Source organism: Aphelocoma coerulescens, chromosome 3, assembly GCF_041296385.1.
Source record: "Aphelocoma coerulescens isolate FSJ_1873_10779 chromosome 3, UR_Acoe_1.0, whole genome shotgun sequence".
NCBI lineage: Eukaryota > Metazoa > Chordata > Aves > Passeriformes > Corvidae > Aphelocoma > Aphelocoma coerulescens.
In genome coordinates this window covers 56,411,319-56,438,322 of record NC_091016.1, presented here as the reverse complement: position 1 = coordinate 56,438,322, position 27,004 = coordinate 56,411,319, and the positions used below count along the sequence as shown (strand labels likewise).

Genomic DNA, 27,004 nt, shown 5'->3' with positions numbered 1-27,004 from the left:
TAACTGTGCATAAATTGTATAAAACTGGCCAGGTAAATTAACAAAACTTGGCAAAAATAATTCAATTCATGGTCAAATTGTGCAATAAAAACAAGTTGATGCTGTTCAAACTGGTAGATTTCACTTAAAAACATATGTAAATATTCCTAGATTCCCAGCAAATAAAAGATTCCACTTGTTCTGGCCAAATCTCAGTCCCATTCTGTTTCATGCAACACAAGTGAATGCTTTTGTACGATACAATTTTTTTGTTGTTATTCAGTTTTCATGGTCTCTGATCACATCTATTTACTTCCTATTATGAAAAAGGCTTCTAAAGAAAATTACTGAGAATCATAAAATATTAAGGGTTTGAAGGGACCCTAAATATCATCTAGTTCCAACCTGACCTGCCATGGGCAGGGACAGCTTTCACTAGACCAGGTTGCCCAAGGTCTTGTCCAGCCTGATCTTGAACACTTGCCAGGGTTGGGGCATCCACAGCCTTCCTGGGCAACCTGTTCCAGCATCTTACCACCCTCTTTATAAAGAATTTCTTCCTAATACCTAACCTAATTTCCCCCTCTTTTTGTTTGTAACCGTTACTCCTTGTCCAATCACTACAGTTCCTGATGAAGAGTCCCTCTCCAGTTTCCCTGTAGGCTCCCATCAAGAAGATGCTGGAAGGTTGCTGTGAGGTCTTCACAAAACCTTCTCTTCTCCAGGCTGAACAGCCCCAAGTCTCTCATCTACCTTTGTAGGGAAGGTGCTCCAGCGCTCTTAAAAAGTTCATGGCCCTTCTCTGGACTTGATCCAACCATTCCATGTCCTTATGCTGGGGACACCAGAACTGAACACAATACTCCAGGTGGGGTGTCACAAGAACAAAGTGGAAGTTGAAAATCACCTCCATCAACCTGCTGACCACACTCCTTATGATGCAACCCAGGATTCCATTGGAGAATCTTTCTGGGTTGTGAGTGCACATTGCTGGCTTATGTTGAGTTTTTCATCAACCATCACCACCAAGTCCTTCTCCACAGGGCTGCTCTCCATCACTTTTCTGCCCAGCCTGGAGGTATGCCTTGGATTGCCCTGACCAGGTGTAGGACCTTGCACTTTGCTTCATTGAACTTAATGAGTTTTGCATCAGCCCATCTCTCAAGTGTGTCAAGGTCCCCCTGGATGGCATCCCTTCTCTCCAGCATGTCCACTGCCACTCAGTGATGCCACTCATCTTGGTCCATCAGTGAATTGCTGAGGGTGCACTCAATCCCACTGTCCATATTGCCAGCAAAGACATTGAACATAAAGGGATCTAGACCAGGCATTATGTTTTCAAGGGCTTGCAGAGACAGCCATATGTGGCAAATGTTACATTATAAGATATTCTGTGCTCTGTCACCTCATCACCTAATTCCGAAGCAGCTTAGTATTATTTCTTCCTAACAATTAGCTGACATGTTCATAATACATTTGAAATATTGAAGAGGATACTGTCCTTTTGTTTGAACTGATGGTTTCAGTTAAATGCTTGTGTATTTCCCAAAACATCCAGTGGCAATCACTATCAGTGAGATATATTTAGGTTTAATTAAAATATCAAATTCAATTGTGCCATGTGATATTAATATAACAAGGGATATTAACTTTTTGCCTTGTGTGATGCACATATTAAATTGTTATCATATGTACTCCATCCTCAACATATCCCTGGCAGGATTCTTGTCACTTAAAATCTCCCCCGCTGTCAGAAGGAACCACCCATCACTTTATTTGTTTGCTTGGAGCATCTTCTGCTGCTTGGGGTGGGGGTAGGCTCTGTTTGCTGTGGGCCACTCAAACATCTTCCACAACTTGCTTGCTCTGTTGTAGTGAGGAAGAAAGTGCTTGGTAAGTTCAAAGGAGACATGTCTTCAGTCATGGACAGTGATGGACTGCTTCAAGAGCAGTACCAAGGGAAAGCTTGAAGTACACAGAGCAAAAGAGATGGAGTGTTCCTTATAAAGTGTAACAGTGACAGCAGGCTGAGAGTCATACTTTCCTCTTCATAGCTGCTGTGAAATGAGATCCACAAACAAGGACAATTTGGAGCTTTTTGTGAATTCCTTCTCCTTTGCAACATGATGCAACTAATTAGGCTTCTTTCATCTTAGGGAAGTTCCAAATGACTTTTCCTCTGAAACACTAGAGATTTGAAACACTTCAAAAAGCAAGAAGCTGGGGCATGTTATACAAGGATACAATAACTATAGCTGGGTTATAGAGCAGGTTTTGAGAGGAAAACCACCAGGAGATGAGGAAATAAAAGTGGAGCAAGGATACACTAGCTGATGCAGCTGGAGACAAACTCCACCCAAATTCTGAAACTTTGAATTTTACTTTTTCCCCCTTTCAAGTTGCACGAACTTGTGCTGTTTGGGAGTAGAGGGAATGTCACACAAAAAGCACCACTTGTAAGAATCTCACTCAACACGTTTTCATGAAAGAAATTAACCAGAGACCTTGTTAATTACTCACAGTTCTTGGAAGAAGCTACATTGGCTGCCTTCCTGGTTCCACACATATTGCCTTTATTAGGTGTTATACAGCAAGTGAATCATTCATGACAGGGCTGGTGTGACTCTGATATTTTGAGGTTATCTGGTCCTATTTAGTGATGTTCCCTAGAGATCCAGATGTCCCCAAAACCCCTCATGACAGTGAAGAAGGAAGAGAATTCATCTGAAATGGACTTCTGTTCTCTGCTACTCATCTCTCTTCTTTTTCTAGATAATATCACAATCCAAGCAGGAAAAATAGAAATGGAGTGGAGATTAACTGGTGTCCTCATTCATTAATTTCATCCCATATCGCAGCAGGATCGTCTGCTCTAAAACCAGTAGAGCATCATGGGTAAAAGAGTGTCTAAGGTTAATTTAGAGAAGGGGATGACAGACATCAGAGAGGTTAACACAATTTTTTTCTTTTAATTTTCACTGGAAGTTGTTCTGAGCAAAAATCTAGACTGGCCATAGAGCATATGAAACAGAAAATACAGGACATGTGTGACGCTTTGGTGTATGAGATGATTGCTTTCATTCTAGCTGAGCAGTTTTTGAAGGGTTCTGGGTAGCTCAGAATATTCCTCAAATATTTTGGAAAATTGAAGGGTACTGTAAAGTGTTCATGACTTAATGAACCACAGCTTTAAAGTTAGTGTTGAGAGGTACTTTGGACCACCATATTCTGAGAGAGGACTAGTGAATACTTACAGACCCATTCTGTCTTAAAATGGCATTAACATTTCATACCCTTACCCTCCCTCTTCTTTTTTTTCTGTTCTTCACTAGTTATCCCTTTTCTTATGATGACCTCCTGAAAAACAGTATGGCAGCATTTGATACTGAGCCTCCACCAGTCTAAGTAAGAATCATCCCCAGGGTAGAAAACAATTCCAATCAAGGAGAAATTTACTTCAGGCCCTGTGTGGACTGATCTTATTTAATCTGACAAACTGAATTTGTGAGCCTTCTGGAGACTTTTCAACGGTAGATTTGTGAGGAGCAATTATTTCCTCCAAGAGAGTGCACAAACGAGAAACAACTTTCAACTACCTAAAGCCCGAGTGCCTGGAGCACATATATGGGCTGAGGGCATCTGAAATGAAATTTTCATGGGAATGATATGAAAGAAACTAAAGGTAAAGAAAGATGATAGCACTTTCTTTTCCTTCTAAGGTGTGCACAGAGTAATTTATATTTGAAGTCAGAATCGGGCAATACTAAGAATGTTTCATTCATGACGACTGTGAAATACAGAGATGGCATTTTTGCCAGGAATACATTTATCCATGTTAATGAAGTTCTTTATTGGCAGTTGTATGAAGTATTTACTCATGTTCTGGGATGGGATGTTGTCCTGTCTAGGTAGAGACATATTTTAGGGTTGTTTTTCACATAGCAAAGATAAAGTACTGAAAAAAACAGGATCAAAATTACCGCTGCTTAGAGTGCTTTCCTGGCTTGAATCCACAATGTTAGAAAGGACTTCAAATTAAAAAACAGGTGCACTATGTCCAAAGGCATTTAGGTGCCTAATTGTCTGTGAAAACAGTACAAGCCGTTGAAGATCTTGACAAGTGTGATTAATCTTAAAGGGACGCGACATTCTCCTGCATTCTTGCATCTTCTCCTAAGCCATGACCCAACATTGCCCATACAACCTATCCCACCGGCGGCTGAATTATCATGCAGATAAGCTGTGTGCCAAATGTTCTGCGTCAACAGCGGGATATCACGTTTTATAATTCCCATTCAGAAAGGTGGCTTTGAACGGAAGTTATTAAGGAGCCACAAGTGGAATACTTGTGCTAAGTGAGTGTTGCTGGGGCAGGTCCAGCCACTGAGACTGAAGAAACTCAAGACCAGGATTCAGCCACCAAGGACGGACCAGCCCAAAGCTCCAGGTGGAAACACACCCAGGAAAACTGAGAAATGAGGGCTACCTCAAATCAAAGAGCAAATCAAGAGCAAGGTCAGGAAATCAAAGAGCTTGCACTGAAAGTTGTGGATAAACATGAGCTAGGACTAGAACAAGACAATGCAGGTTAGTTGAGAGGCAGGAACTGTGCAGAAACAAAAGGGTGTTAGGGGTGCTTGTAAGGCAATGAAAGCAGTTTGTAGAACTGTACCTGAATCAGAAACATATGGCACCCCTTGGACAGTCAGGAGTCTCAGGACACCAATCTCCCAGGAGGGTATTGAGCCAGCTCCTGGCTGCAGAGCTTGATTGCTTACTCAGGGCCTAAGAGAGGAGGATATGTGTGTAACCTGACACAAGTTATCAGTTTGTTCCTTCAGTGCAGATATGTCAATTTACAAACAGGAATAATTCATATAATCACCAGTCGGGACCTCTGGATCTCTCAGGTTTCTTCTTTCTGATTTACATAACTCTGTGGATCATGTCTCAGGGCAGGACTGATGTTGGGATATGTAACTGACTGTACCATGTCTCAAGCCTCCTTTGGCTCTGGAGCTGTGCTACAGCCTTTCGTGCTCTGCAGGCACTCCTGCCAGATGTGTTCACAGATCAAGACAAGCTCTGTGCTCAGGGCTGCAAAGCAGAACAGTTTCTGTAGTGGCGATGACAAAGATATGGTCCTTGCTGTGAAGGAGATGGGCACCAGTTGTTTGTGTTTTGTCTCAGTGTGAGACAAAAGACATGGATTACAGTCATTCCTGAAGTGTGGCCACATCAGAAGTAGAATGTAGTCATTAAATCTGTAGATTAAAAGTAGGTATAGGCTTCAACATCTTGCTGAATTAATGGCTCTGTAATTGCCAGGGGACATTAAAAGGTTAGTCCGTTAGTTTAAGCACAGGATACAATAGCAGTTAGGCACTCACAGTGGAGGAAAGATGCAGTAATATCAATATCAACGTGCTTTACAGTGATATCAGTGGATAAATGCTATCTGCAGAATATAAGTATTTCAGTTTTTAAAATCGAAACAAAGACTGTGTAACTAACTAAAGTATTTTTAATGACATGAAATTCTAGTTGTAGACCACACCAAAGAATAAACATGCTGTGTATTTCCCATGTCAGATCAAGACCTTTTTGCAGTTCTCACTAACCAAACTGTAAAAAAAAGAAAAAAGTTGTTTAGAATCCAAAATGTCTCAGTTTGCTAACTACTATACATGTGAAAGGAATATGTTTGAAAAACAATCATTGATCAAACAGAAAATGAAACATTTCTGCTTTAAAAATAAAGCACGTAATGAGAAAATAAAAATTATTTATGAAGTCAAACGACTTTTAAATCTTTAAATTCCCCACATACCTTCTAGGATTATACTAACCTGTGGAAGGTCATTATAGTTATAAGGGAAAAGATTAAATAAGCACTTAAGCAGACATAAATAAAGCAGACAGGTTAAAAGCTATTAAATTGAACAAGAATAGAGGGAAACTTATCAGTGCTGTAAAGGAATCCAAACAAAGAAGGAAACAAACACAAATGTTGAAAATAGCTAGTGGGAAGTAGCAACTCTGGAAGTACAAAATCTTGTTAAGTCCCAAGTCATCTGTACCAAAGAAAGTTCTTGGTCCGTAAGGACAACTATGAAGACTATATTACAGGAAAACTTCTGTAGTGAGTTCAGAGCTTTTTCCCCTAAATAACACAAAGCAGGATATAAAATTTGCATTGAAATTATAAAGAGGCCTTGAAAGTGGAGTCTGCATTCTTCCCAGAAAAAAGTCAGAGTGAAGACAGACAACACTTTCTGACTAAGGAAATACTTAGTGTGTATGTGTGTATACATATATATATATATATGTATACATATATACATACACATCTAAATATACGTCAGCCAGTCATTTGGATCAGGAGCATGCAGGGAGAGATGCCTGTGACAGAGGTGTTGGGGGAGGAGACGGAGAAGCAGTGGCTTCTGTGTCTCTTGGGCCATGGCTGGAAATGTAGCTTGGTCTCTAAACCAGCAATTTCATTTCTCCAGGGAAAAATAAATTGGCAATATGTGAAGGAAAAACATATAATAGAAAAAAAACAGGATCTTTTAGTTATTCTTGGGGGGTAATTAAAGTTCCAGAGGTGTAGCTTCACTGAATTCAGTGAGGGATGTTTTTGCTAATAAAGTTTTTAAAATGAGGGATCTATTATACTCCAAGTATGAATATTTCTAAATATGTCTGGGTTTATATATTTCTCAATATTTCTATTTTTATTTTTCTGACTTTTGCCTGTACAAAATATAAACAAAACCATTCTTAACTGGTTCTGTATGCCCCAAAGAGAGAAAAGTATGCATGCTTTCTAGGGAATAAAAAATAACATACCATTTTGTAGGGAAAAAATTAATTAAATACAGAATCAATTAAAAAGGATATGGAGGTCATCATTAAAAATGTACATACTGGGGTCATGCAAAGGTATCTCTGCAACTCCATTCTCTGTCTCAAACGCTTCAATCTGCCAAATTTGGATAAATATTGACTTTTAATGGCATCTAATGTGCCAGCAGCTATAGATGCTGCTTAATTCAACAGCATCAGTTAAATGCAGGTCATTGCATTAATTAAGAGTGCATCTGTTATAACTCATCATTTTGTTCTCCCTAATTTTAATAAGAATTTTGCCAGCATGCTTACTGGAAATATTACAACATCTTTCTGCACTGAGAAAACCCACAGGACCTATTTATCTGGTTCAACTGTATATTGTTTAAACAGAGGGTCATACTGAAACCAAAGGCTTGCCATTTTGCCCAGAAGACAAGTCTAAGATTTGCCTTAAGATTACAGCACATCTGCAGGAGGAAGAATACTTTTCCACAGGTCACTTAAGTCATCCTGAGCAAAAGGAATACCAACACCAAAGATGCACCAAGGAATGGCAACCACAGCCACTGAAAGTGAATAACCTGAGATTCAGGACGAGAAGGCATCCTGATCCTATTTTCTGTGCATGCCAAGATTTGACGTGTAGTTAACCCAGCTGGGGCTAGGAGCCCAAACAGCGTAAGAAAAGCAAACTCAACTCAGGCAAAGAATGCTTTGTCCTACCTCAGATTTAGCCCTCAGGTGATCAGGCACTGCATGCTTTTAATTTTACCAGCTAGGGATATTTTTTTAAATGTTCAGAGAACAAACGTGTCTGAATATTGAGCATGACACAAAATGTCATGAATGCTTAAAGTTGCGAGTCCTTCAGCTCACGGAGGAAGATGCGAAGGGAAGGAGGGTGTTTTGTCAGACCCAGGGTGAGAATGTCCCGACATAAACAAAGGGCTCGGGATTGGACGTCGTCTTGGGGAAGGGGGGGCGAAAGGGGGGAGCGGGAGGGTGTGACGGGGAAAGAGCGGAGCTGGCTGTGCCCGCCAGGTTGGGAAGCCGGCGAGCGGCAGGGAGGAGCGGGGCCGCCGGGAGCGGAGCGCGTGGGGCGACCGAGGGGAGGCGGGCAGGAGGCGGCGGGCGGGCGGCCGGGCAGGCCGGTGTGAGCTGTTTGGCCACCGGAGCCAATCGAAAGCGGGGCCTTGATCCTCTCCTCGGGCAGTGGCTGCGCGGAGCCAGTGCCGCGCTCCTCGCAGCCGTCGGGACCGGCACAGCCGCCTCGCTGTCTCCGCGCACCGCTGGCCCCACCGAGCGCCTATGGGCATCTGCAGCCGGCGAGGGCTTCGCACCACCGCCACCGGCAGCAGCGGCAGAGGGCGGCGACCGCCACCCCGCTTCATCGCCCCTTGGGATCTATAGCCGGCGGACGGAGCGCGCTGCGGACCCTTCCCCGCCTCCGTGCAGGTATGGGGCGGCCGGGGAGCGCCCAGCGCCCTGACCCGACACGGCTGCTCTTGCGGCCGGCTCGCTCCCTTCCTCCTCTTCCTCCCCTGCCCTCTTACCGCCCCTCCGGGGACAGGCGGCGGGGCCCGCGGGCGCGGTGGCGGTGACAGCGCGGGGACGCCCGCAGCGCCTCCGGCAGCCCCGTCCCGCACCGCCCGCACCGCGCCCCTCCGCCGCCCGGCCCGGCCCGGCCCGGCCCGGCCCGGCCCGGCCCGGCCCCGCGCGGGGACATCGGCGGGGCCGCCGCTCGCCTCGGGGGAGCGGCGCGTCCGAGACCCCGCCGCCCGCGGGGCGCTTGCAGGGGCACGGAGCGAAATCAGCGAGAGCGGCGCTGGGGTCTGTCTGCCTCGCTCCGAGCGCCCTGGGAAGTTACCTGGATGGCCAGGTCCCCCAGCGTTTGGAGCGTCGTGCGTCGCGTCCCCACGCTCCCTCCCAAAGGAAAAAGTAAGGCAAACCAGAAAAAAAAAATAGTTCGTGCTTGAAACCTGTGCCCCTTTGTACCTTTTTTTCTTTGCTTTGGGTTAATGATGGTTTGTGATTATGAAACCCCACGAGGGATCAGCTCCAAGAGCGAATAGCATTACTTTAAGTCATGACTTGGAAATACACGTGTGTATACATACACTCATATTTTAATACCTTGAACTTGGGGATTATACAGACCAATGTCTGCCTCAGAAGGAGCTCCTGATTGACTTTCTGCTAAAGTTAAGGAGGTATTTGTGCTTCCACAGGTCTTGCAGAATTGGACGCACAGGTCTTATAAAAAATTGCAGTGGCATTTGGCTGAACAGCTCTTATTTTTAGCATGCTATTGTGAAAGTGGTTATATAACTTTTGGTGGATTTTTGAGGACAAAAAATTAACAGCTCATAAAAAGTTAAACCTCTTTTTTTTTTTTTTTTTCCTCTCTGAAAGAGGAGAAATAAACGGAATGAAATCTCAGTGAGTAGAGTCAGGTGAACTTCAGCCCAACGATAGAGATTCCCTGAGAAAAAGCCTCAGGTTATGAATCCCACAGCCCTCTTAACAATCAAGAAGCAGCAGGTGCAAGACCAAGCAATGTCCTCTCAGAGCCCCAATTAGGAAGTTGGTTATCAGGCTGCTTCAAGGCTATTTCTTGCTAAACCAGGGTGAAATCAGCAATCACTTCAGAGTCTTGTCTTCCCACTTGTGCCAATACAATACAGATGCTGTGTTTCCTTAGGGGATTAGATTGTTTCTTGAACTTCAAGAAGTACGCACAGCCTGAAATATTTGCTTATAATGCTTGATGTATTTTAATGCAGATGCTTCACTTGCAAAACTTGGTTCTTGCTTCTTGGGCTGGTCTTTCTTCATTACTTGCAAAAATTAAAGAAGAATTATACCCTAAGATTTAAAAAAATCGCTTCAAGAAAGTAACTGAGTGGATCAGCAGTGTGCCTACGTTGAGAGCCAGGACATGAGGGTGCTGTGACGGTGTTCAGGCTCTGAGCAACCTGTCTCTCTCTCCCTTTTGTTGCATGGTCCTCATGAACTTCTGTCATCTCTGAAGTGAAGTCCTATGTTCTAAACACTTGTGATTACTGTGCAGCTGAAAAGAGAGGACTGGTTTGGAAAATTTCTTTTGTAAGATGAGTGAGAAACCTAGCAAGTAGGATTTTGCCTTCTCACCTCTCTTGCAGCCTGCTGTTCGGGCAGAACTCTTGTGTGTGGGGAGGAGGTGTGTCTGGTAGCAGCGAGTTTTGCTCAGTCGTACATTGCAGTATGATAAGTGAAAGATGTGTCAGTGAAAAGCATCAATAAGACCTCTACAAGGGTGCCACAAAAATAAATGCTATTAACCCAAGATTTTGAGCTGATTTGTTCAGCTGAAATACGTTCCATTTTTTATCTTTCAAATAGACTGTGCATGACTTTCAATAGGGAATAGAACAAATGTATGAAAAGTTGAAGAATTTAAGTGTGGAGATTTTTGTTTCTTTTCATAGTATCAGGTGAGGGTAAAAATTAATATCTGAAGTACCCACTGAACTGCATCAATAAATTGGAAAATTCTTCGTTTCAGTCACCATTTTCAATTTCTGTGAAAGTGCAAAGCTCAGAGATGCAGATCATCTTTTGTAATAAATAGTCCGGTTTGTTTTGTTTAATAAATTTGGTAACAGGTTTAATTCTAACACTACTAAAATCACATAATAATTCTAACCCAATAATCAGAAACTGGTAAATTCCAGTTTGGAATTGGTACAGTGGTATTTACCAATTTCTAATCTTGAGTTAGAATTGTTTCAGTGAGCAGTTCCAAGTTACTGAGTAAGAATCAAGTGGTTCAAGATTTACTGACATCTGAAGAGTATCTCCAAGAGTAGGACAAAAAAGTCTCTTCACTCACAGATGCTCTCAAGTGTGGTTGTGCATTTATAGTGTTGTGGTTCATGTCAGGAGTGGGCTTTTGATGCGCATCTTTCAGTTGTTCCACTTACTTACTTACTTGTGTCCATCTCCATATACCTCATGGTGGCCCAGCTGGATTTCTTTAAGATGAATATAAACTAAAAGATGTACTAGAGTTGTTGCTGGAAATACAATCCGTGGGACCAGATCTAGCCTGAAGTAAAACCCTATAAGATACATACAGTGTCTTCTGTGCCTAGATGTTTTGCTGTGCCTGTCAATTCCTGTTGGGCTGTGCTGGCTGCTACAGTAGACCTGGTCCATTTGCAGCAGGCTATTACTGCGGTACCACGCAGTCTGAAGCCAATACTAGCCATCTTTCCTGGGGGCATGGGCTAGTCCTTGCTTCTTGCACCATGTATGTGTTACCAAGAAACTCCTGGCTCAGCTGGAGAGCACAGCCCTGCAACCAACCGGGGCTGTCCTGCTGAGATCTCTTCAGTTCAAGATGAAGATGGCTAATTTTATTTTTTTTTCTAGTCTGGCATGCGATAGCAGACTAGGTTTTGAGTGGGAACTTTGGGTAGTATAGCCTTGTGCTTGTCTGCTGGGTGTAGACAAAGCATTTGCATTTAGGAAAGGACAGCTGGTGCTTCTTCATGGTTGTTTGCCTGTCACTGGCCATAGCCCTTCTGTGTATAAAGCTCCATAAGGCTGTTTGTATTCCTCATTGCATTTGGGAGTGATGAGGAATGTTGGCTTGAAACTTTAAAATTGTTATTTAGAAATGCTGCACTGTGTTCCCTGGGTGCAGCATCGTGGCTGACTGTATCTCCCAGAAGTATCGCTTGGGAGGAGGTTCCACCTGTGGGGGTAGTTCCTGGGTTCCAGCACATGGTGAGAATCATGCTCTGACCCTGGAGTCTAGTTGCCTCAGGCAGGAGGGGATGTTTGAGGGGAGATGTTTAGAAACATCCACTTAAAACTTCAAGCTTGATTAAAACACGTTAAACCTTTTTTCTGCAGTTTTCACTGTAAAGGGAAAAATTTCCATTCTCTGTATTTTTGGTGATTTGGCTGGCTTCTTACAGTTTCATGTTTTTCTTTAGTTTCCTTCTTTCGGGAAAATTATTTTAAATTGAAAAATGATTCTGTTAATTATAAACAGTTATCTCTTCTAGGAAAGCATTTGTTACTTAAAAATATATTATTGGAGCAGTTAGGGATCAGATCCTTCTTTCACTTAGAAGATGGTTGTCATTGCTGCAGAAAGTGGCCTTCTTACCAGCTCCTCAGTTTTACGTACATTTTCGTTGGATGGTGATGGAAATGGTAGGGTTGCATGGGTATGGCATGCTTGATGCAAAGGTTCTTCTTGTCCTGAATCATTGTGACTGCTCCAAGACTGCTTTTAGATTTAGATTGCAGAAAATGTACTACTAAGTGGAACAATAGGAAGTGAAAAACAAGAGAGCGTTTCCTTCTCACATGACTTTATTTCTGTTGCTAGAAGTTGTGTGCTCAAGTCTTACTTCAATGCATAGTTTCTCTGTGGGATGAAGTACAGATTTTAACATGAGACATGATGGCATGTCACTTGAAACCATGGTATTTCTTGTTTTCAATCCATTAAGCCTTTCATTATCAATTTTAAGAAGATTTTTGAAGCCTGTTTCAGAAAGGGAAGCAGACCATAAAAATCTGTCTCGCTCCAGGACATTAAAGCAGCAGGCAATCCATCTTTCAATATCTGGTGTGATACAATTATGGCAACTTCACTTGTAACCTGTCTTTCTCAAAAAGTCATCTTACAGCACCTACTTTTAACATTTTTTTTTCTTCTGTGTTTAACCATACTTATCTATGACATTCTGAATATTTTGTTCTTTGTTGCTGTCCAAATAATATCTCTGGGAGTTATAATGGTGTATTTTAGATTAGTCATAAAAATAAGGGGGATTTACTAAGGTCAGTTTTTCATATAGACTGTGATGCCATATAGAATTAGTTATACTGTAAACGTGTGTTGTATATAAAAATATGCATCCTACTGTATTACAAGATTTTTGGGGAAAGAAAAAGGGTAAATTTATCTCTCATTCCTGACAATTTAAAAGTAATTGGTGTTTAGGAAGTGAGTATTTTAAGAAACCATAATTTACAATGAAACTCGAGGAAATTAAAACTGTGATATATTCAAGTAGAGAAAGACTCATAAAGGTTTTGGTTCTGTCTATTTTGTGTTAAGGAAGTGGGAGAAGTAAAGTACACTGTGAAAGGAAAATATATTATTTACCCTCCAAATTTCATTTTATTGAGTGTGATGGGCAGTGCACAAATACAACATCAGACTGTGGATTTAACGCAATAAATCTTAAAAATTTCCTGAATTTTTAACATCTCTTAAAACTTGGAAACAACACTTGTACAGCTCATGCAGAACGCCTTGTTGACCTTGTGTTGTACAAACACTTACTGGAGTTGGAAAACTGTGTTGAGCTGGTTTAGATGTGAATTAGTTGCCCATCTCCGTTTACGTGCAGTTTTGTTGTGGATTCCAGCCATGCCTCATCTATCCTATTACCCTACTTACTGCTGTTATGATAATGCTAAAATAGACTGATATTGTACAGTAGTGCTAACAAAAAAATAAGCAGCATTGTAAAAATTGACCATTTCTGGCATGAAATAGCAGGTTTTGTCCCTCGTGCAAATCTCAGACCTAATCTCATTTCCAGTGAGGCCAAAACACTAGCTTGGCTTAGAGTTAAGCGAGATCCTGCCCATAAATCTGGCCAGTCTCCATTGAGATAACATCTGGAAAGTTGTCATTTAAAAATATGTGGGAGAGCTTGGGATAGGGGTGTAAATAGTGGGTCAGAGCTTCTATCCAAAAGGAAAACATCCAAAAGGAAGCTCTCAGATATCAGACATCCTTGCTCTAGGCATGTTTTTTGTTATGAACCATCTATCCTTTGTCTGTTCCTGTTCTGTCAACATAATTTGGAGTTCAGTGTCCTTTGTGAGGAGCGAGAGGAGGTTGACAGGCAAAGATGGGAATATGTGAATATGTTGCATGACTTAATGGATGCACCCAGTAAAGTCTGCTAATGAAGAGAGAGATGGCTATTGCTTGTATTTTGATTTAAGTTGTTCTCTGGCTGACACCTTTTGGATTACTACACACAATGGATTTATACTAAGCATATTTGTTGACTTTGGTCTACCTTCTTCATTAATGATTGTCCATGGAAACTTTGCACAATTCTTCAGTGAGAACAGCTTTTGCTGAGATAGTCTGAAGTGTGACTACTTACAAACTGAAACAAATTCTAAGCTTCTTGGATTCCATGTAGGCAGGAGAAGATTGTTCATCTCTCTCTTTAATACTTACATCCTTACTGAAGCTGAGCCTTCAGTAAAGTCATAGCTTAGAACTTGTGGCTTCTTAATGGTAGCTGAAGCTGAAGATTCAAATGTCACAGAAACTGATTATTAGGAATATGTATTGTTTTGTTCAAAAATAACAGAAGATACGTGAAAATAGCACCATTGTGTTCCATTTTTGATATATATAATGACCCTTTTTCTATAGAAACCCTGAAGCAGACAATACAAATGCACACAAATGGAAATTGAGCTAGTTTATATCACCTGAAGCTGTCTTGCTTTCAGGTTCCCAAAGTCCCTTCAGTCACTTACATAAAGTTATTCAGATTTTTGGGTTTTTTTGAACTGTAAGACAAATCCCACATTTGTCTACCGTACATTCCTCTCAAATGAAAAGAGGCTTTAAATATAAATTGTACCCTAATAGATCCCATTTTGTTTTCTTTATCTAATTTTTTTAAAGTTGTCTGCACTTGATGTTCTTTATTCTCAAAGGAGCATTGCAAAAGTTCCTTCAGAAATGACAGTCTACTATTTTCTGAATTATAAATCCGAAATTCCGGTTGCATTTTCCTTCATTTCAGGTAGACTGCTTCCAACTAGAAAATATTTTTCTGTCGGTGTTTCAATAGCTGACTTTAAAAATATGATACATGCAAACACTGTTTTGAGTACCTATTAGAATTTGCCAGTCTTCTCTTTATAAAAATAGCCATGGTTTTTTTCAGTACAAAAATATAATATTTTGTGGAACTTGTTTCTTTGGAAACAAGTTTATTGTGTTATTCCAAGTTGAGCCTCATTATTTTCTGGACATCTCTAAGGTTTCTTTAAAAGAAGCATATGATATTACAGGAAGAATGTTCCTCTTGTTTGCCAGAGAACTGTACTATGTTTACTATAATAAGATTAAAGGAAATTTGAAAGTCAACGCTAGCTCAGTGGGAAACTGATAAACACACGTTGTACTTGAAGGAACACTCTGCCCAGTAGTCTTAGGAAATTTATCACTATTTATTTAGCAGCTCAGGCTCTCTCTGACAAACAGATTTGGTGTCCATTTAAAAGTACACAAGACACTAAAAAAACTTAACAATGTGGATGTGATTTGTGGAATCTGAACTGTTACCCTGGCATAGCCATCTCATGTGGCTTAGGATTGGGAATCTCATAGCATAGTCTCTCAAAATAAGGAGTCTGTATCTTATGGATCCTGTTGCTTTCCAAAGACTGTGGTTTGATTCCTGGCACTTCTGGTTAGGTCAGCTATTACAGCCACAGTCATAAACAGCAATTTTCAGAATTTGAGCAAGCTAGACAAGGGTGTAGCTCTTTGGAAAAGTTATTCTGGAAGAGGTAAAACCAGCAGTATCTCTGGATCCATATCTGGCATTGGCAGACTTTACTCTTGAGAAGCAATGGCTGTCCAGTCTCATATTTACTAATGTTTGTTTATTTGTGCCTTGGCCAATGTTTCAACTAGAAAGTGAATTCTGGAGAAAGAAAAGGCCACAGGGGTGACTTTTCATTCCTAAGTACGAGTTAAGAGGTCATTTTTACAAGGTCACAAATGCTGCTTACAAATCAGTAAAACAGAATGAAGTAACTATGCTGTGGAGTGCATGCAGGGAAGCTTTTTGGAAATATTAGAAGAGAATATATAATCACATGGTGATACATAAGCTACTACTGTAAATGTCTTCATCACCTCCAAAATGGCAGATCTCTTGCTGAAGTGGTCAGCTGCTCACTGTGTGCTTCTGAGCACCACAAAAGGCCAGTGGATTATTCCCACCATGTGTTGGTAATTAGTAGGAACTGCAGGACGAAGTCACTATTGGTTATAGAAGCTACTGTGGTTAGCTGTTCATGCCGTGTGTGGCAATACATTTATTTGATAAATAGGTGATTAGGGAAATTAGTTCATTTCCCCACTCCTCTCAACTATGAAATTTCTTAGAAACAAGCCTAAAAAGCAAGGATCATGCTTTGTGTGAAATTTATGGATTTGTATGCTACCCATTAAGTCACCCCAAAATATTCATTCCTTTTCCTGGTGATGTAAGATGTGAATGTGCGCTCCTAAGCTGCTTGAGATATTAAAGTCTGATGTAATTTGTTCAAGCTGTGGAGGAATAATCTCTTTTCTCCTGCATTCTTCTCCCACCACAAATGGTCTTTAAAGGTCTGTGGAATCAGTGGAGATCACCTTTCCATGCCAGCTAAGTTATCGTTTTCATTAAAGGCCATGCATTTCCATTATAACCATGACTGTAGTACAGTCCAGCGTGTTGTTGAGTCTTCGAGACTTCCAGGAACCATGGGAATTTTTTTTCTGGTTTTAGGTGATCCGTTCAGGCTGTAGAATTGCAAATGCATGGGTGCACAGCCCATACCAGGTGTTTCCTGCCTCAAGGGAGACTGCTCTGTATCTAGCTCTGCTGGCAGTCCAGGCTTCAGGCCACAGCTGGGGTTCTTCTGCAGGTCTGTCCTCAGCAAGTTCACCTGCAGATTGGAGAAATGTCTATCTTGCTTTGTCATTAGGTAAACCAGAGCATTGCCTGTTTTGGCTCTTCTACTTAGCTTTGTCCACATAGATAGACAGACTGCAATCAAGAGTGCTTGCAGTTAGCCCCATTATATACAAATTGTAACTCAAGGCTACGGCACATTGCCAGTCCATCTCCCCACTTGGACGCCAGCTTCATTTACTTATATAAATAGCTGGATAACAGTCAAACATTATTGAATTAAGCTGTTACTTTATCTGAATGTGTAAAATACAGAGAGTTTGAGATGCTGATGCCGTGCTTGTTGTTTGGGTTTTCTTCTTCCGCACCGAAATTTAGATGTGTTTTTTAAGAACATTAAAACTTACTGGTCATTATATTTATCATGGGTTTACATTTATTGTCACTGTTTATAAAACCACCCCAAATTAGTTGTTTTTTATTGTTAAATTAGAATCTGCATCGTTAGGTTTATATTCATTAAAGAGAATCTTATTTTCTGTTATAAAAGTGAACTGCAATTTAAGATTCTTTGGTTATGAAGTGCTCCAAATTAGATTTTTTTGCCAATATATTTATTTTTCTTTTAAAACATTTGAACACTGACTTGCTTTCCTGTGATTAAGGCTGATACCCTAATTTTAGCAACACATACACTTTGAACCTTCTAGATGCATGAAAACATATATAAGTTAGTCACACAGCAGTGCTGATTGAATTTTTTGGGTGAGAGTCATGCTTCAGGATTTTTTCTAAGTCCTGTCTGCATACTATTTGTAAACCTTTCCTAAAGCTTCTGTGATGGCCTTTTAATTTCAATTCATGACCAGTGTTTTTTAGGTGGCGGAATCTAATAATCTCTGAAATCTGCGTCATGGTTTTGGCCTTGTCTGGATACTAAGCCCCACACAGCTGCTCATGCACTTCCTTGCCTGGTGGGATTGGGAGAGAGACTTGGAGGAGTAAAAGCGAGAAAACTTGTGGGTTGAGATAAAGACAGTTTAATAGGGAAAGCAAAAACTGAATACACAAGCAAAGCAAAACAGGGAATTAGTTCACTCCTTCCCAAATACAGGCAGGTGTTCAGCCATCCCCAGGAAAGCAGAGCTTCACCATGTGCAGTGGTGACTTGGCAAGACAAATGCCATCACTCCAAACAGCTCTCCTACCAGCTTTATATGCTGAGCATGTCACCCTATGGTCTTAAATATCCCTTGTGTGAGGTGGGATCACCTGTCATGGTTGTATCCCCCCCCTTCTTGTTCATCCCCAGCCTTCTTTTTAGTTGGGTCAGATCAGAAGCAGAAAAGGCCTTGATGCTGTGAAGGTGCTATTTGGCAATAGCTAAAATTTCCCTGTGTTATCAACACTGTCATATCCAAAACAGCCCTATACCAGCTACGGTCAGGAAAATGATTAACTCTCCCTGCCAAAAGCATCACAAATTGCTAGTGGTCCAGAGAGTATCTGTGTAATGTTCTGCTTAACAGCTCTGCCCATGTGATATCACTTCAGCCTGGCATAGGTCTAAATTTATAGACTGGGAGGATCATCCTGCTCTTGGCTCTGCTTTTGGCTGTTAGGCTGTGTCTTAATTCTGTTCCAGCCTTTCTTTGTGTTCTCTGGCATGTCTGAAATGGTATATAATCGATACATATGGGAAACTGGCTCAGAAACTGTGCTGTAAATATTGACATAAGTGTTGAAAACACTGTATATCCTCTGACTGATGAGGCTTGTAGGTGCAGACTCTGCATGATGTCTTGAAAACCCTTTTAGTACTGAGTGGCCTTAGTGGTCTAGGTAGACAGGCTTAGTTGCTAAGTGTGGAAAATCTTTGGATAAGATTGCTGTTTAAGAGACAACCCGGAGACCAGAATTCCCAAATCTTCTGAAATGATGTGGGCTAATGTGAGTAGTGAGACCCAGGAGCAGCTTGCTCAGAGAAGCTGTGTATGTCCTATCACTGCAAATATTCAAGACCAGGTTGGATGGGGTTTTGAGCATCCTGGTCTAGTGGAATATGTCCTTGCCCATGGCAGGCAAGGGGATTGGACTGGCACGTCTTTAAATTTCTCTTTTAACTCAGACCATTCTGTGATTGTTTAATGCTGTCATTATTTGAACAGTACCTTATGGTTCACTTTATGAGCTATAAAAACTCTTATTGTCATTGAGCACTTTAAAAAAAAAGTATGAAAGGCTGAAGTGTTCCTCTTATTAACTGCTTATTGCAGTGTGATGCGTGTGCATGTAAGCAAATATGAATAGTATCTAAAAGAGGTAGTTATAACCTTTTGTGTAGATACAAAAAAATTAGATGTTTCGTTTTTCTGCAAGGCCTATCAGGATGTGAATTCTAATGCAGATTTACACACACTGGATTAAATTCCTTACACAGAGAAGGAAACAATCTATTACTTCAAGACAATGCAAATATACTTTTATACTTACAAAACCTAATGCTTTTAACCATGCCTTCTATACAGTGAGAATTTCACCCCAATGTGTATTGCTGTGCTATCTTCATTATTTAATGTTTCTAACCTGGGACATCCAAAATTTTAATTTATGGTTTGCTCAAGGCCATCCATACCTATAAAACAGTTTTACTGTAGTAAAAGAAAGAGGCAACAATTGTTAATTGCGCTTGCACTTTTCTCTTTTGAAGCAGCATATCTAAATCCAAGTACTATAAAGTAGGGAAGAGAGGATTTGCTTCTGATGAATTGAATTATTCCATGCATAGATTGTTCTTGGACATTTTAGTTATACCTTTTATTATATGTGATGGTAGTTGTGAGTCAACATAATATTTAAATGGAAACTTTCAAAACAGCTTTGTACCTACTTAGTTTTTATGGCAAAACTTGTATAATTTAATTCTGAAATTATTCAATCACTTTTTCCTGAGTTGCATATATTACAAAGGTCAGAATTGATTTAAAATTTGAGTTAAAACTAGCTTAGGTGCTTTGAGACACATACGAGTTAGCCTATCAGAGATATGTCCGCTAAAGGGTTGACATTAACACTTCTGAACTTCATTCTTAAGAGTCACCTTATTTATAGCAAGATAATTGCACTTTCAGCTCTACTTGCACAGAGTGGCAAAAGCATTCTTTAGCTAGCCTAAGTAATCTAAAATATATCTTATCTGGGAGACCTCAAAGGATCTATTTATTCAAGAAGTTAGGAAAATTTAAGGGATGTATACTTACAGCCTGGATTTCAGAATACACAACTGCTGCTTGCACATTTTAAGAGGACTGTTAATTTCTTTTAATTAAATAGAATGTTTTAAAGATCATAAGCTAAATTTTCACAAAGTTTATAGGAGAGATATCATGCCATGCTAGAAATTTATGTAAGAACTTGAAAAGTACATTCAAGAAGAAAATCATAACAGATTAATGCTTTTATGTAACTGGAAAAAAAAAGAAAAATGCAAATAGTGACAGAAATGAAAAGTGAGTTGAACTTTCCAGTGGTCTGAAGTTAAATTCCAGACTGTTTATGGCTTCACGGTGTGTGTGGGTTCAAGAAGTGTTTTGGGCTTTTTAAAGCAGCTTTAGGATTTTTTTTAATTATTCATTGTAAACTATTTTGCTCATACATTCACTTTTTTTAAAGTATTTTTACATGGAAATTTAACATGATTCCTAAGAAATACAAGATGCATCTTCAAGTAAGATACCTGGCTATAAACTAACAATCTTTTAGGGTATAATCTTTTCCTAGGAGTGTATATATACAGCTTGCTGTTTTTAAGGCTTTTCATGAGAAGTCAAGTGGGATTTATTCCTTCATAGACTTCCTTGGTTAGCATATGTGAGGGAATTTCATGTCTAACCACTAGTAGATTTTATATTGTGTAACCTTTACAGGTATTCGTTGCATGCTAACTCTTGACAGATAAAATTACTTTTTCACTATTGACTTATCTTTGAAGGACGATTTACTTTGTCACTATCGAGTCATCTCCATGCTATGTTGAGACAGCAGTCTCTCTCCAGATCATCTTGTGGCAGGCAGCTATTGCCCTGATGCAGAGTTGTAGTTAGAGGTGTGCAGAAGGAATGTGCAGGAGAAAAGGGAGAAAGACAAATGCTGGTTGAATCTGCACTGAGGACAGCAGTCACTGGTGTCTGCAAGGAGAAAGGTTTCACATTTGTACATTTTGCTTGCTGCTGTTCACGGGGCAGCTCTGCAGGGCATAGTAGGGGTGTGGGGAGATGAAGGCTAAGTATTTCGCCATTTTTTCTTTCCCTCTTTTTGCTCAAAGGATTGCATTATTTGCATTATTTTGCCACACTAAAAAGACCAGGAGTCCAGAATCACCGTGACCTTGCTCCTCTGTCTCGGTCACCTTCTCATATCAGCTTACCCTTTACTTAAAATATGCCTGTTAGCCCAACCTTACATATATATATGACTCGCAATAAAACCTTGATTCATGCATAAGTTAATGAAAGGAGCATTTTTCTTTTATTCAGGAAATTTCAGCACAATCTCTGAGTAACTTCAGAAGAACTTAAGAAGAATCTAAATGTATCTGGCCCCTGTGGCACTGCTTAGTTATGTGGTAAAAGTAGCCTTTGCCTTCTTTCCTCCCACCTATTTTCACTATGCAGAAGACTGGCCTGTTAAGAAGGTCAAAGGAATTCTACAAATAACAATACCTAGAGTGCTAGTTTGTGAACATGAAGCCCCAAACTATCTGTTGGGCAACTTCCCTTAAACCTTTTTCTTAGAGTGCTTAAGTTTTCCTCTGCCTAACATTACAAAGGCTAAGAATTTTGCATGGTCCTTGCTCAGTATGTGGAGCTGTGAAGATAGATTAGCCTGACAGTCTGAATTTAATAAATCTTGCAGAGAAGCAGGAGTCTAATAGCTAAGGTAAACTGCTTTGTGGCCTCGGTGGCCTCCAAATGAAATAAAGTGCTCTGTAGACTGAGCTGCAAAGTATTATGAAGTCCAAGTTGTGGTTTTTCTAAGCACCTGTTTTGAATGTGAAACTGAGCAAACAAAATAATTCAGTAGAGACATCACTCTCAGTCCTGAGGACTGTTGAAGAACACAAAAATTAGATGTCCGGTATCAGGAATTCCAGAGGTAGGGTAGACACCAGCACTCTTTGTGCTGCCAATAGGGCATTGGGGGATTAGGCTTAGTGCACATAAGTCAGTGTGCCAAAGAGGGAAATTATTAAACTTCGGATAATGCTGAAGAAATGAGTGTTTGCAGAGCCCTGCATCTCATGAGTGGAGGCTTCTGCAGAAGTGTTCAGAAAAAAAAGGTGGAAGAAAGGTTATGCTGCAAGATGCTGCTTAATGCTCCCATTTTTTGGATGTATCTGTTGAGATTTTCACTCCGTAAGGAAAAAGGTGCAACTGCAGGCTGGGGAGACTATCACTGTGACAGCTGAATGCATAGGTTAAATTACACTCTGGAACTAAAGGTGATAAGATCCTTGGAGCTATAAGAAGATGTAATTAGATCCACAGTACAGCTAGACACATTTTACCCCCTCCCCTCTACTGTCAAGCCCTCACATAAGGACTGGCCCCTGGTGCCAGTAGCCAGAATGTCACAGTTTGGAGCTGGTGAGCCTTTCAGGGTCTTTGGGATTTCCCAGATGCTTTTAAGGATCACTGAACATGACTTTACTTCAAGATGAGGAAGTTCCTATATAACAACCAATTTTACAAGTCCCAAGTTCAGCTGGGAGCTGTGCACACAGAGGAATACAGATACTGAATTCTTCACTGATACTGTATTAGCCTTGCATGAGAAGAGATTAGGATCAGCCTTTCTTTGCTGAAATGATTTGCCTGGTACCGCCAACTGGCAGTAACTAGGTCCTTCCAGCCAGGAAACTACCAAACAAGACATTTGTGTTATGAAGCCAACAAGTAATGCAAACATTGTGGGAAAGTTACCATTAGCTTCAGAAAAACAGTTATGTGTCGCCATTGCTGAAACTGAACCTCATGACTACAGATGATCTGATACTTCTGCTTTCTTCAGCTGGTTTGGTATCTCTGAAGTGAACCTTAACCAGGTCTTAATTTAGTTCAAACCAGGGGTGCAAATCAATGGAGTATGGGCTGACTCCTGTTATATTTATATATTTATTGCTTTAGAATTGCATGGCACTTGTGCCACAAAATACTCCTCATTTCTTTACATTTTCTCCCTGCAAAATTTGTATTGCAGCTCTTTCTCCTTCTTCACTTACTTCTGTATTTTACCCACAATGCTCTTCCATTAAGTTCTTACCAGATCCCTATACCTAAGGACATGGAAAGAAAGAACATTAGGAGATAATTATCTGTTGTGTGTTGGTACTAAATTATTGTGGGCTCAAACGTCTTAGAAAGGCATTTAGTGGGAGACTGAACCATTCTCAGATGTCGTAAGTGGGCCTGCCTGACAGCTTCACTGACTTGCATAAGCAAGAAAAATCAGAAAGCAGAAAGTTTGGGTTACCTCTGGCTTGCAGAATTTCGTTGGACTGGATGTCTTTAAAAAGAGGGAACTTGCCCAATCTTACAGGTGCTTTGGGGGGATACCTTTTTAGCCATGTGTTATGGAACCTTTAAAAATACTAGTGTTCTTGTAAAGCCAAGGGCAGTTCTACCCTAGATTAAAACTAACTAGGCTAGATTTATTTGGTGTGTCACACTAGGCAAGAAACATTAATCTTTGGAATTTTCTTTTCCCTTGTCCATTTTTTTCCTCTTTATAGCTAGGTGAAAAATAATTAATTAAAATTATAATACCATTTTAAATACTAAAAATAACTAAAGAAGTAGCATGGTATTAAGTGCAAATGAAAAATAATTTGTATTGGAATTCCAAGATATTCTAAGAACGTAAACGTTGTCAATCTGTTGTTTTAAATCGCTTCCTGGTAAACATTTTTTGGTGTCATTTTTATTTTTTTTTTTCCATCCGTCAGCTGTCAAAATAACTTATCTGTAAGCATTTGCTGGCTACTTAAAACTGATAAAGTATTTTTAATGGCAGTACATTTTTGTGCTGCCTGAAATGTGTCAAATATCAGCAAGTCTACCTGAAGACAGATCATTGCCTGGCCTAAATGACTGTATATTTTAAACCTCAAGGATTTTGTACTGATATTTCCACAGAGTAAAATTATTGTCTGTATTGAACTAAAATATTGGTTTTTCTATTCACTTTGATGAAGTCAGTATTTGTAAGATAAAGCCTCTAAAATATTTTTAAATACTTATTTGCAGAGAATCTACCCACCTGCCATATTTTCTCTTCCTGAGCTTACAGTGGGCAGGTGGGGAAATTTTTGTTGTTAGGAAGCATTGCAGTATTGCCTAGTGCATGAAGCATTGCTGGTTCTTTTCATCCTCTGCTGTACTGATCTGTTTAATGATTCTGTCTTGTATTTCACTTCCCATTTGTTTCAATCCTGCAGTAATTCCTTGGCAATGAGTGGTGTACTTTTTATTAGACTGTGAACATGTGTATATCCACTTGATCATTGCTTTCCATTGGGTTACAAGAGAGTGTAAATGTAGCATTGGTTTAAAAAATGCACCTCCACAACTGGCTTTTCCCAGAAATAGCAGTATATTGATTACTAAATAACAGTAAATAATAAGAACATAATATTAAAGAAATAACTAATGTTGGTGTTGTAGGTTGCTCTTAGGTGAATAACTTTCTTGGCTTTTAGGAAATCATGCACTGCAATGTCACCCCACCTGTTTAAAGTAATCAGAAATATTAGACTGTATCTACGTAAGGAAGCAGTTACTCATAGGAAAATGTTGAGGAGATGCCTTTCCTTTCTGTATTAATTTTAGGGAGCTAGCAACACTAAGTAAATCAAATTTCAAAACTTGTGTCAGTTTTGGAAGAATAAAAAAGGGAGATGGGAAACTTGAATTCTATTCCAGTGTGTGTTCAGTTTCTGTTTGAGGGCAATTTCATTATCTTGTTGTGCTCTGTGGGAAAGGGAGTGTTGGACAGTGGGTACAGCTTCACAGAGCACTGCTGTGCTTGTAGGACAAATACCACAGCTTTATGATAACAGCTGTTGACAAACTATTCCACACCTGTTAATTACAGGTATTACAAATAGAGAGGAATTTGGGTGTTTGCTGTCATGAGGACATTAACAGATGTTTTCTTCTGTGCTAACCTCTGCAGTTGGCCTCAGATCTTTGAGGATGTGGTTTTTTGTAGGCCTGGTTGTCATCCTGAGACCTCTGGGTGAGAAGCCACTCAGCTGTCCCATTCAGTTGCTGACTGTGGAATTTGGCAGCTCCATCAGCTGGTGCCGCAGCAGCAGTGTTGTTGCAAACCTTCTAGTTCAATGCATCTGTAGCTAACTCTGAAAGGACTGTGGGGAAGAAGTGTGCATGGCACCATATTTCCATCTTCCCACCTACCCACTCTGGCTAATTAAGCAGTTTTGACTCCTCTGTCTTGAAATCGGTCTTCAAAGAATGTTTAAAACTGTGCCTAAATTAGCCTTATGTGGAAAATGGTGTCTGTGTGTTTTATGCATATTTAAATATGTTTTAGGAAACCTGATTTATTTTCTAATGCTTTATAAATTACATCCATCTTCTTCAAAAAAATAAACAAGGCAGTGTTTCCTCTAAATAACTGAAATTTTGGAAAAGCCCAGACATTCCTCAAAATTTTGAGTCTTGACCTCTTTTGCCGACAGAGGAGCATTGCGCAGAAGTTACGTATTCTGCCTGCAGCAGAAGAAGTCAAACTGAATCTTTAATTCTGAAACCATCTGATAATATCTGTGTTATAAACCTGGTAGGTTCACATTTAGCAGATTGCAGTGTGTTAAACATCAGGCTGGCTTTGAGTAGTGATTGGTGACCCCATAGCAAAAAGAATGATGATTTATTTCTGTGATAGCTAGCACAAAACCTAAAAGCCTAGGAAGATGAGAGATGACAAAACTAGTCAAAAAAACCCCCAAACCTATTAAAAAGATGGTTCTTTGGTGGATAATGATTGCTTTATGTAATATATATACATATATATATATGTCTATTTACTTAAAAGGGAATTAAAGGAACTTTGAGAAGTCATCTGGTTCTTCTCCTGCTTGTTAGGATCCATTTCATCTAACATAACTCATAGCAGATGTGATTTTTTTTTTCGTTTTGTGTCACTTTTTCCTTAATAATTCTGATGATGAGTCTACAAACTTCGGCAAATCAATTCCAATGCCTCACTATGTATCATGGTGCTTGCTAATTGGAATATTGTCTGAAGTCTTATTTGCTAACATTACTGCATTCGAATCCATGAAGAGTAAAAATGTATCATTTCACTCTTTGCTATTGCCTTTTGTGCATTTAAAGGCTATTAACATCACTCCTCTGGACTTTGCTTCTTCGTATTAAAGATCACTGATTCCTGCAATCTGGCCACATTGAGTTGGTTTCTGTGTGTATAAATGTTCTTACCTTTTTTCCTTGCCTCCCCTCGAGAAGACTGCATGGCTTTCCTGAAGCATGGTGCCCAGAACTAGTTCATAAGCCACTACTTCCCATTCTGTATTTATGCACCCATGTTTTCAGGGCCAAAAGTAGACTCTTGATTTGTCCTTAACATCCTTAAGTGAAGTGTGGTGGTCATAGATCTGAGATTAACATATAAATTGGATTAGCTTCTGCTTTTGAATTTTTTGTCTAAATTTCCAGGTGCAGAGGAGTCTCTTGTCTACTGTGGAACATGTTGGGACTGGTGTGTTACTGTGATGACCATTGTGAGAGACAGCAGTGCACACTGAAACAATATAAAACTGGGGGAGTCTGTGTAAGCTGATTTAACAAAAAGCTGTCAGTGAAGTACAGAGCCTACCGCTTTAAGAAGAATAAATATTACTTTGCAATTGATTAAAAATGAGAGCTGTACATTTAAGATGGCCGGCACCTTTCCCTGTTTAAATGCCGGCTGATCCAAACTTCAAACTTTTTCAACTTCTACAGTGTTAAAGCTGCCATGTCTAAATCAGAGTCCTAATTACTGAAATGCTCCCATACCTGCATGGGAGCTTAGTCCTATCTGTTGACTATTAATTGTATTACATTTATTCTTGCATAAAAGCAGCTGTAGTTAAATGGAAAGCCTTAGCCCACATGGTTCTCAGAATCACCCAGTCTTTTGGAGAATGAAGGTGCCTTTGATCAGTAACAAGGGAGAAGCATAATGAACAGATTCTGTGCATAAGGCCTGTTCCCTTTGGCTGGTCACTGTGGTCTGTACCCTTTGGCTGGGTGGCAGATGTACAAGCTGGTGCTCCTTGGCATTGAAGCTGTCACCTGAGAAACAGAATGGGACCAAATGAACAGACTGTTTCAGCCTTCTGCTGAATGAAT

At 40.2% G+C, this 27,004-nt stretch overlaps 1 protein-coding gene across 3 annotated transcripts in view; it reads left to right on the top strand.

Moving 5' to 3' along the window:
* Positions 1–8,037: 8,037 nt before the first annotated feature.
* Positions 8,038–27,004, top strand: part of GREM2 (gremlin 2, DAN family BMP antagonist) — a 39,266-nt gene continuing 20,299 nt past the window's right edge. The window contains exon 1 of one of the 3 annotated variants that reach the window (XM_069010371.1): positions 8,038–8,289. The gene's annotated coding sequence lies outside the window, so the exon portion shown is untranslated. Of the gene's footprint in view, positions 8,290–8,693; positions 8,773–27,004 lie in introns of those variants that run through there. The other 2 variants (XM_069010372.1, XM_069010373.1) reach the window with 2 other exon arrangements.